This window comes from Piliocolobus tephrosceles, chromosome 2 (assembly GCF_002776525.5).
Source record: "Piliocolobus tephrosceles isolate RC106 chromosome 2, ASM277652v3, whole genome shotgun sequence".
NCBI lineage: Eukaryota > Metazoa > Chordata > Mammalia > Primates > Cercopithecidae > Piliocolobus > Piliocolobus tephrosceles.
The window spans coordinates 160,396,502-160,408,550 of record NC_045435.1 but is presented as its reverse complement, the minus strand read 5'-3'; the positions used below and the strand labels follow the sequence as shown (position 1 = coordinate 160,408,550).

At 40.7% G+C, this 12,049-nt stretch overlaps 1 long non-coding RNA gene across 1 annotated transcript; it reads left to right on the top strand.

Annotated features, from left to right (window-relative positions):
- The first annotated feature begins 1,635 nt into the window (after positions 1 to 1,635).
- LOC111523343 lies at positions 1,636 to 3,039 on the top strand. The gene is made up of 2 exons (XR_002725505.1): positions 1,636 to 2,103; positions 2,768 to 3,039. It is a non-coding gene; the product is annotated as an uncharacterized LOC111523343 (long non-coding RNA).
- Positions 3,040 to 12,049: the final 9,010 nt, after the last annotated feature.

Below are 12,049 nucleotides of genomic sequence, written 5' to 3'. Positions count from 1 at the left end.
ACCTCTTACCTCCACCATCAACATCACTGCCATCATTTCACTACCACCACCACCACCACCACCACAACCACCACCTCCACCACTACCACTACCACCTCCACATCCACCACCATCACTACCATCACTCCAGTATCACCATCACCACCTCTATCACCACCACAACCACCACCTTCCACTACAACCACTTCCACCTTCACCACCACGGCTATTACCACCTCCTCTACTACCTCTATTACCATTATTACCACCTTCTTACCACCACCACCATCACTACCACCACCTCCACAAACACCATCTCCATGTATTTATCCAAGTAATCTGAACATTGTTGCCTATTTGTGAAAGTAGCTTCCATTGTAGAATGGGTGAAAGAAACTGAGGATGGAGGTCAGGAGCTCCAATTAAAATCCTGGCAGCCACAAACTTGTTTCATGACTTTGGGAAAGTCATGGAACCTTTTGTTTTTTCATCTGTGAAGTGAGGAGGCTGGCAGAGTCAGTCCCCTAGACTTACCGTATATATAATTCCATGAATGCTGCAGGCTTTAGAAATTCACTTTTACCTTTAAAAAGGTTAGTCAATTTACTAATTATAACCTGAAAGTCTTTTTGATATTTAAAAAATCCTCTTGCTTTTTCTTTGTTCTTTGAAAATTTAGAGCTGCCTCATTTTATAATGCCTGAAGCCTATATTTATAATCAGCATCTATTTCATGGTTCCGAGCCGTTTTTCACATAATTGTCTTTTTTTTTTTTTTTTTTTTTGCTTTAGAATTAGTTCTTTTGTGGCTAATGTATAGCAGAAACAAAATGACTTTTGAAAAAGCCCTTCAGGAATTACGGGGTTCACAGCTATATCATTAGGGGCCCACACAGCTCTGTGACAGAGCTGGGTCTTAGAAGGGGAAGGCCCTGTTCTGGGAGACAGAGGCAGGGGGTGGTGCAGATCTGCAGTGGGTGTAGATGGTGATTTGAGAGTGGCCTGGAAGAAGCCAGAAAACCGTCCTCTGGACTTCAGAGAGGAGAGGGATCAGGTGAGTCCAGGGAGGTCGGCAGGGGGCAGTAGATCACAGAGCACAGGGAGGATGCGCGCGGAGGGTGCAGGTGACAGCTCTGTTGCTATGTGGGGCACTCTGGGACCTCTGGCAGGGAACGTCACCTTACCTAAGACCCACAGATTAGTAGATCTAGGTGCATTTGGGCTTCACATGTCCTGCTGGTGATATTATTGCTTACTTGTGATGCTGAGTCACATGTCAGCCTCCTGTGGATGCTGGCTTCCAAGGACTCCCTCAAATCTTGTTGCTGTGCTTTGTTGTTAAGAACAAATACAAATCCTACCCAGAGTATGCAGAGAATCTGAATGATAATGTTCTGGTCTTGTTAAATTTGCCATTTGAAATTTCATAATGGAAATGTAGCATGACACATCTACAAACCATGTCTTCTCTTTGACTTTTTAGGCCTTAACCCCCACATTCCTAGAATGTGATTTCTTTCAATGTTGACATACCCCTGCCTTCCACACACAGCCACTTGCAGGCTGGGTAGGCAAAAGGCCTGTGAATGGAGTGAGAAGAGTAAAGTATGTCCATTGTGCAAGGCATGACCAAACATTTTCCACCATGGCTTAAAACTAAAGCTGGAGAGCATGATGTCACCATGTCAGCTGGAGGCAAGAAAGGACATTGGTTGGAAGGGACCACTGGTGTTGCAGAGCAACAGTCTTGAAGGCTCTCGGAGGATATGGCTGAGACCACCCCCAGAGGCCTGCTTCATATGTGGCATGCAGCCCATGAGGGGTGGGGAGACTGCCCTGGGAGTCAGAGTTGGGCACGCACAAGGTGAATGATGCCTGCTGCCATTGGATGTCATAGACCTGAGGCAGCACTGTGAACAGAACATGGAAGGGTGAGAGTGGATGCGTGGGTCCACACATGTGACAATGGGCTTTTGATAGCCCAGAGTTCTGAACTTATTCTGTGAAAAATGTGAGTGAGAGTCACCCTAAGTCAGAACCTCAGCACCATTTTAGGCACCCATACCCTAGGATCCACATCCTGGGATTCGTACTCTGGGATCCACACCTTGGGATCTCACCCGGGTAAGCTCACCTCCCCTTTGTGTTTCCCAAGCCACAAGTGAGTGGTGCTGCCATGGGGTTCTCCATCTGAGGTATGTCTACCTGGGGTATCAATTTTATTTGAATATCCGAGGGGATAAAAGTTAAACATTTTAACTGGTAAATAATTTTAACCTTAAACAATTACAACAGATATAGATATATGTTGGAGCAGAATACAACATGCACAAGACTTCATACTTAGAGCTGTCCATTTGAGTCCTGGCCCTGCTGACCTTGCAAGGACATAGGCTATTTCTTCTACGTGTTTTTTAAAAATTTATTATTATTATTAACATCTAATTCATATAACATAACTTCAGCACATAATAAGTTCACAGAGTAAGGTATACAATTCAGTAGTTTTCAGTATACTCATAACGTTGTGTAACTATCCCCACTGTTCCCCTGTGTTTGAGGGGTCCTTTCATGGAAAGGTTCTGCCTTTCCATGTCCAGGAAAGGGCAGGTCCAGAAGTGCTGCCTGCCTGTACCATTCTGCCTCCATAGTAGAATTTGCAGCATCAGTGACAGGAGATAGGGAAAAACCTTTATTAGGGGAGGACTGGGTGTCATGGGGTTGCATTTTCAACTCCTATCAAGTCCTTCCACTTAGGCAACTCTCCTTCTTTCTATATGGGAAACAGATCATTGCTTCGCGTGAGAGCTTGAGTATTCATGCTGTGCTGTGTGGATTATCACCCGAAGAAGCAAGGATGGAGCTTTCCTGCCTTCGACACCACTGACTCACAAAGGACAGCTTAGAAACTGTGAAGACTCCTGAGAGACTGGAAGGGGCTGGACTTGCTTTTAATCAGGTTTCAATGCAGAGACAGGTGTCCTGTCAATTCCCTTATTCAGAGACACATTTGTTGTGGCATTAATAAACAAAGTCAGCATTCCCTGGAGACCAACAAAAGCCTGATCCAATGTGAGTTTGTGCCTTTCTGTAAAGATTTGTGGTGGGATTCCAGGCAGTATAAATAATGGTCTTCTACTCACTGCAGATACCATGGCTATTCCTGGGGGCCAGATCCTTGGTTATGTTTTTGTTTTAAATCACATTTTATGCAAATTCACAGGCAGGCTCAAACAATGGTGAGTCCTCTTGTTATTCCTGGCCAGTACTCAGCTGAAGGAAGATTCAGGAGTAGGAAAGCAAGTCTCTGAACTTGCCTCTGCTTTGAGATTTTTTTTTTTTATCTTGCAGACACTCCTGAGATTTTTGCGACAACCATATACCTTCTCAGAGCCATATAGTAATATCTTGCTAGCTTAGATCCTAAATTTCATAATACACACCCATTGCAAGTTCCAATAATTCACTGTATCAGAAAATAGCTGCTGCCTCTTTGAGAAATGGTAATTTTTTTACATAGCTCTGAATAACATAGCTATTCTTTATAGACCACATACTATGTGCTGGATGCTTTACTCATTATCTTTAATCCTCACAACAACCTTGCAAGGTAGGTATTAGCCTCTGTTGACTGGGCTGCTGAGGCTAAGATAGGTTAATAACTGACCTGCTTTCATACACTGGGCTAGGAAGTCCTCTGCCTCAAAATTTCCCAAGACATCCTCCCCAGCTTGTGAACCATACTTCTCAATTGGTCTCATGTCAGGAGAATTGAAACATGGGCTTTGAGTCAGACAGACACGATTCAGATCTCAGCACCAGTAACCACTAGATGAATGACCGGGCAAGTCATGTAACCGCCACAGGCCTCAGTTTCCTCAGCTGTAACTGTGGTAAAGATGCTTTGGGAGGTAGTTATGGGAATGGAATGAGATGAACGCTTCCAAGTCACCAGAATGGCATATTAGCACATTGCATAGCAGACCAGAATCTCGACAAAGATCCTTCTCTTTTCTTCCTTATTCATCTTTATACCTGTTGTGGCACCTGGCACAAAATAGGTACTCAAAGAAATATTTGTGGAAGTAAATTCAAAGGATTCTCCATGACCTTGTTTCATAGGGACGTCATGAAGTGAGACCCTCTCCAAAAGCTCCCTGGAAGAACAAAAGAAGTTTTGAAGCATGTCAAAGCTACTCATGGTTACAATCTTTAGGATGAGGCAGACAGACAAAAATAATGCTGAAAATAACAATAGTACTAACATTCTGAAGTAAAATTTACTAGGTGGAGTGCTGTTGCTCTTCAAGAAACAGCAGTAGTTGAGGATTGTCAAGTACCCTGAAGCACAAGGGACAATAAATGTGACAAGAACAGCTCCTGGGTTTTGGGGATTGTTCAACAATGATTAGATTGGTTAATTTAAACCAATCTAAAGTGGACTAAAAAGTGCACTTTTGTATGTGTATCCTTGCTTAAGAGTAGAGAAAATAAAATGTAAGATTTTTGAATATGTAACGTGGAGTGTTAGAGTGAATGCATCTTCACTGATGCAGGGAGTATTTGGCCTAGGTCCATCTCAGAAAGGAATTCAAGAGGGCAAACATGTGGCCTGTGTACTGCTGGTTCCCAGTCAGTTCCATGACCGGCATTGCCAGTTGATCATGACAGTCTTCCATTCCTGAGTCCTTCTCAGTATCGTCAGTTGGAATTGGCTTGAGTTGGCATTTAAGATTTAAGATCAAACAATTTGTTGTCCCTGGCTCCAAAAAGGACCACTTTTGTGTACATTTAGTACCCGATATTCAAAGACTCCCTTCCTCCTCGGGAAGCTTCCTTTGGTCTCCTGACATGGCCAGGTCATGGCACCAAAGTTACTAGCACCTTTCACTACACCACAGAGATTTTAGCGAAACAGCCATATATATTTTTATTTATTTATTTATTTTAAACTACTTTTTGCAATGTGTATGCCCTGGAACTCAGACGTGAGTCTATGCACACTAGTTTACAGGACAATAGAATTATCTCTCATCCCTACTCAAGCTTGTTCTTTTTCACTTTTTTTTCTCATGAGATGGGACTTCCCAGGACATTGTTCATTCCTTGTGTTTTCCAAGTCCACAAAACCCCCATGACACAGTAGATATTTCTGTGGGAGTTGGACCTACACGTGATCTTTGATGGAGGACTGGTGTGGGTGTCCATGTTTTGATTCAGATGCATTGGCTTTAAGTAATAGTAAATCCCAACTGAAATTGACTTAAACAATAAAGAAACTTACCACACATAAGGTTGGGCGCGGTGGCTCATGCCTGTAATCCCAGCACTTTGGGAGGCTGAGGCGAGTAGATCACCTGAGGTCAGGAGTTCAAGACCAGCCTGGCCAACAAGGTGAAACCTGTCTCTACTAAAAATACAAAAACTAGCTGGGCATGGTGGCATGTGCCTGTATTCCCAGCTGCTTGGAAAGCTGAGGCAGGAGAATGGCTTGAACCCGGAAGGTGGAGGTTGCAGTGACTCAAGATCATGCCACTGCACTCCAGCCTAGATGTCAGAGTAAGATTCTGCCTCAAAAAAAAAAAAAAAAAAAAAAGAAAACTTACCACACATTATAAAAAGTTCAGAGGCGGGGTGTTGTCAGGTGAGGAACATAAAGTAGAGCTCTGGCTCCATTTCCCCAGGCTTCTTTTGTTCTGCCTTCATCCATGTTGGTTCATCTTTGGGCTGCAGTACTTCCAATGTATCACATGTAGTCATGAGAATGCTTAGATGGAGGAAGAAGGTGTGCACCTGTGTGTGTGTGTGTGTGTGTGTGTCTGTGTATGTTTCCAAGGATGGAGCTGCCTCTTTTGTTGTCTCCTCATTAAGAGTGAAGAAGTTTTCCCTTCAATGAAGAAATGCTGGACTCTTTCCTTTTGAACCACTAGTCAAAACTGGGTCATGTGCTCTTACAAAGCTCACCATAGTCTTGCCATATGATGTAGCCATCATTTTCCTTGGTATTTACACAAAGGAATTGAAAACTTACATCCATACAAAATCCCACACACAGATGTTTATACCAGATTTGTTCTTAGCTGCCAAAACTTGGAAGCAACCAAGATGTCCTTCAGTAGGTGAATGGATAAATAATTGTAGTACATCCAGACAATGGAATGCTATTCAGTACTAAAGAGAAATAAGTTATCAAGCCATGAAAAGACATGAATAAATTGTAAATGCATATTATGAACTGGAAGTAGCTAGTCTGAAAAGGCTACATAGGGTATGATCCCACTTATATGACATTCTGGAAAAGGCAAAACTATGGAGACAGTAAAAAGATCAGTGGTTGCCAGAGGTTGGGGGAAAGGCAGAGCATAGAAGATTTTTATGGCAATGAAGCCACTCTGTAGGATACTACAATGGTGGATATGTGTCATCACACATTTGTCCAAACCCATAGAATGTACAGTGACAAGAGCAAATCCTGTAAATTTTGGGGGATAAATGTAGGTTCATCAGTTGTAACAAAGGTACCACTCTGTGGGGGCTGTTGAAAATGGGGGACTCTATGTACCTGCATTTATGTGGGAAATCTCTGTACTTTCCTTTCAATTTTGCTGTAAGCTTAAACTGCTTTAAAAAAATAAAGACTTAAAAAAAAAGAAACAAGGTCATGTGCTCCATCCCCTACACCAATCACTGGTAAGGAGAATGGGACACCATGACTTAGGCAAATCAGAATATACCCCTTGAGCTGAGGATAGCACCATAGGAGGGAGGGATTGATTTACAATATTATTAAGAAAAAAGTGATAGTGATGGTGGAATGGATGTTGAGTAGGCAAGCCAACAGTTCTTGCTCCACAGGGAAAGAGCTGATTGGATCAGAGGTGGACTCTTGAGACAGGGGATCTCTCTTCAGAGGGGGTGACAAACATTTCACTGGCTAGTCGTCAATAAGATTTTCTCTTTAGAGAGAATTTAAACTAAGAGAAACATAGACTCTGCTTAGGCAGTAGTAGATGCTTTAACTAGAAGTTCACACAGAATTGAATCTGGGTGGGGCAACCATTGTTAGTTGATGAGTAAGCACTTTGCAGGAACAATCAGAATCCTGGAGTGGGTTTTCTGTTCCTTGCATATGAAAATACTTGACCAAGGTATTCATAGATGTATGCGTCTTAGGGTGAGCACAGCTTACATTTAATCTGGGCCCTCTGCTCACCCAGTGTATGTATCTTTGCAGTTCTCAAACTAATGAAGCCATTTCAGATGGGTAAATAATACTAAAACTAAGATGATGACTGCTATTCAAGGCCCACCTGCTCTTGAGTGTCTGGATGGAATCCTCAGTGAAATTTGTATCGGATTCCCCACCTAACAAGGTCAACAGGATCTCCAGTTCTTTAGGTCTGACCCTTTTTTGCTAGGAGAATCCTGAGTGGCTTACATATTCGGAGCATGATGACAGCTGGAATTTCCAGTCTTTTCTATGCTGGTCCCATGAAGGCTTTGATCAGTTGCTGTTGCTACTCTTTATCTTGTCCTTACTTTGGAATGATGATTTAGCTGGGTGTAAAATTCTAGCTTGACAGTCGTCTTCCTTCTGATCTTTGAAGAAATGATTACAAAGTCTTCTGTCATTTTTTTGGTACTGATGTCAGTCTCATTGCCATGGGTATGTAATACATACTTTTTTTCTTATTTTAAGATGTTATTTTTATTGTTGATATTCTCCATTTTCACTAAAGTGTAGCTAAGCATGGTTTAATACTTCTCAGAAGACAGAGTGTTTTCAATACTAGAACGTATGTTTTCAAGTCTAGAGACATTTCTTCTCCTTATTCTGACTGTTCTCCTTTCTTGCAACCTGAATTAAATGCATGTTGAGAAGTTCCCCATCCTGTGTATTATGTCTCCAAAGCCTTTTCAGTCATCATGTTTTTTTCCTTCTCATATTGGGTCATTTCTTTGACTTGCTCTCCTCAGTCACTATTGCTGTGTCTAGTCCACTGTTTAACTTACCTGTGTTTCTTGTATCAGTGTCTATATTTTAGATTTCCAGCATTTTTATTTGGTTTATTTTAAAATCCCACATGTTCCTCCATCCCCCCCACCACACCTTCTTTAGTTTTTTGGACATTTTACATATGCTTATTTTACAGTTTCTTTTAGATTTTTCTATTAGCTATAGATATTGAGATGGGATTTCTCTTGGTTATTACCTTGGGTAGCTTTCTCATCATGTTTTTTTTTTTTTTTTTCACATGCTCTCTAATTCTTGATAGTGAGCTTATCTTTAGTGAGAGGTGTTTTTGTATGGGGAGCTCGTGCATGTCCTGGGGTGTGGATGCATCCATAAGGAGTGCCTACTATGGGACTCAACAGTTTCACCTACTGCAGTCTAATTTTTTCCCTTTATTTCTTTAATTTTTAAAAAATTTGCTACATGGTTCGTAGATATTATATTGTAATAGCAACGTTTCTTCATGTTTTTGCAAAATAGATATTTAATACATATTTGTTGACTAAATGAATACAACTGAATCTTGAAAATATATTAAATGTATGAAACCCAATTTGGAGAATAATAACTGAAGTGCCAGTTCTACTGTTCACAGAAAGAAGAATTAGCTTCTATGAAGAAAAAAAGAATGTTAAGGGGTTGCATGTAAGTGAGGTGACTCATGTTCAGCCTGGTTTTGGAGTTTCCATTTCACTGAAACATGAATCAGGGCAGAGCAGAAGAACTGAAGGGCAGTCAGCTACAGGATCTCACAATAGTGTCTTTACACTCATTGTCTATCCCATCCTACTCTGCAAACCGTACCCTCACTAGCTGCTCTGGGATTAAGTTGTCCACTGCAGGGGCCATAATAATTTCCTTGGGAGAATCTGGCCTAAAGACAACTGCTTTGGAAAATATTTTTCTTTCACATCCTGGAGGAAAATATGCCTGAAGGGAGAGGAGAGTTGAACTATTTGCCATCAATGATGATGACTAATAGATAACTCTGTAATCCTTTTTTAAAAATAGGTGTTAGGTGATTAAATGCAAACAGAGTAGTCTTAGTTTCATTTCTTTTAAAATCTTATCTCTGTACAACTTTCATATATACACACAGTGTCCCTGTTAACCATCCTAGTGTGAAAAAGTTATTTTAGCAGATATTTTTAATCAATCAACTCAATGTACTTGGCATAAAATTACATTTTTTTGCCATTATTCTTCCAGGAGTCTAGAAGTCTCTCATTTTTTAGCACATTCTGATTGAGAACCAAGGATTTTGAAATTTCCTTTATTCTTACCAATACTCAATTCATCCATAAACACAAAACAGAGGGACACACATATCACACAAAATATTCAATGTTAGCACACATAAAAAGAGAGGTCAAAACATAAAAACAAATGTCTAACAAACTGATAGGTTGGGAAGAAATATGAAGTGCACGTATCTTTTTTTTTTTTTTTTTTAGATGATACTACCTCCTAGTATGAGGCAAGACATTCAGAGAATGACCATTGATGAATTCTTTGTTGTTGGTACTGGCTTTGCTTATTATCTAGAGACCCACTAAGAGATGCCTTTGAGATATGCCGATTATGAGGGAATTCTCATCCTGAAACTTTTCGCCTCTACATTAAATATGTACAAAGTAACATTTTCAAAAATATTTTTTCAATTCAGTTTACAAAGTTAAGATTTTCCTGCTTTAGTATTGGGTTTACAGACTGCCAAGACTTACCTATTGCTGTTACCTACTTAATTCTACTGTCTTTCCTCTTTGTATGTACAGCAATATGTGCTTCTATAGGTGGATTCATACTCCCAGTTATGTGAGACAGTAGGAACGCTGACAGCTGCCCGGAACCGCTGTGATGGTGGAAAGCGAGGTGCAATGCCTGACTGCCTCAGATACTCAGGCTTTGAGTCTTGCTTTATACATCTAGTGATATCCAATGTCCTATTCAACAAGGTCTATTTCTGATGCTCTTTATGTCTTCCTGGAGATCCTACTTTTCATCTAGTAGCATTTTCCCTCAGATTGAAGAACTCTTTTAACATTTTTTTTATAGTGAAGATTTTCTGGCAATGAATCTTCATGGTTTCCTTTTATCTGCAAACTATATTTTGCATTCGTTCTTCAAGTGTATTTGTACATTTTTTTTTTCTGTCAGCCCCTAAAAAGTACCACTGTCTTCTGGCCTCAGTTGTTTCTTTTTTGATATTATCCTTCAAGTCCCTGAGGTTCTGTTTTTGCTAAAAATTTTTTTCTCTATTTTTGGATAACTTCTAATGATCTATCTTCAAGTTAACTGATGATTTCCTCTGTTATCTCCACATTGCTAAGTTCATACATTTTTAAATTTTAGATTTTGTATTTTTAGTTTCAGAAGTTCTGTTTTCAAGAATAGTTTCTATTTCTCTGTGAGATCTCTTGTCTTTTTAGTCATTATGAGCATATTTTCTTGTATGTATTTGAGCATAGTTGTAATAGTTGCTTTAAAAGTCCTCATCTGCTAATTCCAATATCTGGGTTATCTTGGGGTCAGGTCTCCATTGATCACCTTTTCTCTTAAAAATAGGCCATGTCACGCACATGTCAGATAATTTTGTATTGCATCCTGGATATTGTGAATATTATGTTTCAGACTCTAGTATAGTCTTCCAAAGAGTATTGATTTTTTTGTTTGTTTGTTTGCTGGAGAAGACAACTAATTTCCTTGTACTCATACAGCAAACTTTGTGTCTTGGGGACATCTAAGGTCTCCATTCAACTTTGGATCCTAAGTCAGCTGTTTGTAGTCAGCCCTATACTTGCATGGCTTAGGGTTTAGCTAGAGACTCAGGGAGGGTTTTTTATAGAAAACTGGGATCTTCTCCCCCAAGTCTCTTTTTTCTAAGATATTTTGCTCACCTTATAGTGGCTATAGTTGCCCTGAACTCTGTCTCATGGTTCTTCAGGCCAGAAAGACTTCAGATTTTCTAACAGATTTTAGGTACTTCATGCCACCTGACTTTGGCTTGTCCTTGGGCCAGAAGCCTCAAAAACAGAAATTTTCTTTATGCCTTTCCTCTCTTTTAAATGTCAACTACCCTTCAGAATATGTCTGACTTTGTTCACTCTCTAGTGGCTTCAAGTAGTTACTTTTTGTATTTTGTACAGAGTTTATATTTGTTATCTGCAGGAAGGTTAGCCTGGTAGGAGCTTACTAAGCCATACTGGAAGCTGGAAGCTGAGTTCCTCCTGCCTAGGTTTTGTGTTAATTTCTGTGAAGGTTTGGTGTGTTACCAAAGAGGCCATGAAGGTCATTTGATGCCAGCCCTCCAATGAATTCCTTTTTGGGTTCTCTCTACTCCATTAGCTGTACCCTTCTGCAGATGGATGGGGTGTGGCCTGTTCGCACAAAAGCTACTGGTGGGAGGGTTCTGCCAGCTGTCATAAGAAGACATAGTTACGTTCACTCACTGCTGACTTTTAAAATATCTCTGTCTGCATTCTGACTCCCCCACCCCTCAACTTTTTTTTTTTTTTGCAGCAAGACATTTCTGTTTTTCTTACTCTCTCTTAATTATGACTTAATTCTTAAGACTTGGGCAAACACCTCCAGTATCATGAGGGGCGTGCTGCCTGGCAGGGCGGCCTGTGCCCGCTGTGATACTTTATTCACCCTTCAGCCAGACTTCATTCTCCTTACCAGAGGCATTGCCGTGGCAACCTCCCTCCTCTGGGCAATAAGTATGGGCGGCAAAGTCCTACATGCTTAATATGTTTGATATTTTACTTTTCAAAACATTCTTTGGGGAAATTCAAGTTGGCCTGTCGAACAAAATAAATAAGCTTTTTATTGTCAACAAGGGCTAAGGGCGGCAGCTTTGATAACAGGGAAAGCTTGAACAGGTCAAAAACTCGAAACCAGAGTGAGCAGGTCACATCCAGTTCCACTTGAGATGAGAAAGGAATGGGAAACCTCTCAGTGCTGATGGAAACTGACTCAGATCCCAGATGCTGCTGGGGAAGCTCTAGCCTAAGGTGGCTGCTGGGATGAAGTGAGCCCTGGTCCAAACCCAACCTT